The sequence below is a fragment of the Myotis lucifugus genome, unplaced genomic scaffold (assembly GCF_000147115.1).
Source record: "Myotis lucifugus unplaced genomic scaffold, Myoluc2.0 scaffold_1676, whole genome shotgun sequence".
Classification (NCBI taxonomy): domain Eukaryota; kingdom Metazoa; phylum Chordata; class Mammalia; order Chiroptera; family Vespertilionidae; genus Myotis; species Myotis lucifugus.
The window spans coordinates 14688-17527 of NW_005872724.1; positions in this window are offsets into that span (position 1 = coordinate 14688).

Below are 2840 nucleotides of genomic sequence, written 5' to 3' on the forward strand. Positions count from 1 at the left end.
CAGTCAGCCAATCTTCCCGCAGGTGCAGCTGATGGGCGGCAGCCGAGCTGCCTGCCTGCCATCATGGACACAGCCAGCCGTGTGCACATCGTGTGAGAACATGAGAAAGTGGCACATCATGTGAGAACATGAGGAAGGGCATGAGCGAGGGGGCGGGACCACTTCCAGGATGGAGCGCCGCGCATGCTTAGGCGGCGGCCTGGGTCCCTGGACAGACCTGGGAAGGAGGAAGTGCAGAAGGTTGAAGGTGGAAGGCTGAAGAGGGAGCGGCGGGTTTCTGGCTGCCGGTGGAGGTGCCATGAGGGGCGGCCAGAACGGGCTCCAGGAGCAGCGAGGACCGGGCGAAGGGACCCCGCCGCAGCAGAACCACCAGGGGCGGCCTTTTCCTTCCTCAGGTTATCACAGGATGTGCCACTTTCTCATGTTCTCACAGGATGTGCCACTTTCTCATGTTCTCACAGGATGTGCCACTTTCTCATGTTCTCACAGGATGTGCCACTTTCTCATGTTCTCACAGGATGTGCCACTTTCTCATGTTCCCACAGGATGTACCACTTTCTCATGTTCTCACAGGATGTGCCACTTTCTCATGTTCTCACAGGATGTGCCACTTTCTCATGTTCTCACAGGATGTGCCACTTTCTCATGTTCCCACAGGATGTGCCACTTTCTCATGTTCCCACAGGATGTACCACTTTCTCATGTTCCCACAGGATGTGCCACTTTCTCATGTTCTCACAGGATGTGCCACTTTCTCATGTTCCCACAGGATGTACCACTTTCTCATGTTCCCACAGGATGTACCACTTTCTCATGTTCTCACACGATGTGCCACTTTATTTTCTTCCAGCAGCTGCATTACAGGAGGGTGTATATCAGAGGGTAGAGAGGGGGATGATGTTTTGTGAGTCTCTATGAGCTTTTGTTTTGACTGCCTCTTTTTCATACTATGAAGGTAACAGTTGCCATGTATGTCATCCTAGCCATGATCCAGCACTGCCCTGCTGGGTGTGTGCACATGGCAGATACATGAGAACTAGAAAGAGATGTGAGCACAAGATGTAAATGCACAGATTGGAGAACACCTGCCCTTCTGCAAAAGCGAGCCCTCAAATCCACTGTTAGGTTATAACTTCACTGAAAACTTCACAGAGGAAACAGGATTTAGATTTTCACATGCTTTTGTAAAAGCAAAGGCTGAGAGCACCTGTCCCTCTCGAAGCGCACCTCTCTGGCTCAGGGTCTCCACACACCTGAAGTGGGGAAAGGCAGGTGCTAACCGCATTTGAAGGTGGAGAAACTGACATGTTGTTCACTAGCTTGTCTCCTGTGTCGGAGGCCACGGTGACCCAGGAGCTGAGGCCCTGACCTCAGTCCTGTACATGGGATCTATGCTGTTACCCAGCCCAGCACAGTCACAAGTATCTTTTTTTTTTAATCAAACCTGTGACCCTTTAATCTGCAGGTCAATACTCTATCCACTGAGCAAAACCGGCTAGGGCAATAAAAATTTATCTTTAAAAAAAATACCGACAAAAAAGGAAATCTGAATCCCTCTCCTGCTTATAAACCTTTCAATGGCTTCCCATTGCTCTCAGAGTAAGAGCCAATACCCTGGACCTGGACTATCAGACCCAGAGGATCTGGCTCCTCATGGCCTCACAGGCTCATGAGCTTTAGTTCCGGTTACATTCTAGAGTTCTTGACAGGCTAACAATATTTAGGATGTGTTCCTTCAGACCACAGTGCTTTCCCATGTGTTCTTCCTTCAGCCTGGAATGCTCTTCCCAATTCTTGGCCTGATTAACTACAAGTTTATGGGCCGCTTTCTCAGGGAAACCTCCTTGGACCTTCTCACCTAAGTCAAAACCTCCAGATTCTATGCCAAGAGTCAGCAAACTGATAGATCCTGCCTTCCCCCAACTGGTGGGCAGCTGAGTAGGCACCTTATACGGACTATACATTGAAGCACCAATCAGGACCTGCCAAATACCCTAAGTCAGTGGTTCCCAACCTTCCTAATGCCGCGACCCTTTAATACAGTTCCTCATGTTGTGGTGACCCCCAATCATAAAATGATTTTCGTTGCTACTTCATAACTGTAATTTTGCTACTGTTATGAATCGTCATGTAAATATCTGATATGCAGGATGTATTTTCATTGTTACAAATTGAACATATTAAAGCATAGTGACTAATCACAAAAACAATATGTAATTATATATGTGTTTTCCAATGGCCTTAGGCGACCCCTGTGAAAGGGTCGTTCGACCCCCAAAGGGGTCGGGACACACAGGTTGAGAACCGCTGTAAGTTAAAATCTCCAGATTTCATGCCAAGAGTCAGCAAACTGATAGATCCTCCCTTCTCCCAACTGGTGGGCGGAGTATGACCTAACCTGCAGCAGGGAAATACCCGAGTGACTAACCATGTACCTTATATGGACTGTAATTGAAGCACCAATCCGCACCTGCCAAATACCCTAAGCCCTTGTCCCTATGTGGACCATATAATAAGCCACCCATCAGCGGGTGAAAGGCAGGTCCAGGACCTCATTTCCCAGGAGGGAGTGAGCCATGCTGCCACTGCTGCCTTGGGAGAGCAGGGGCTAGGTTTGAGCTGGTTGTGCCCTGTCGAAGCTGCAGCTGCGATGGGTGCAGGGGGCCCAGGTGAGTGCCGGGGTGGGATGTAGGGCCCTCTGACTGGTCAGTCATTTCATCTTTTATCTTTTCCCTGTGATGGCCGGGTCACGGTCCCCTGGCTTCGCCTGGCGCTTCCCCCCTGGCCTCCATGCCGGGCATGTCTCTGGCTCGCCCCTCCCCACTCTACTGGGCTCCCCT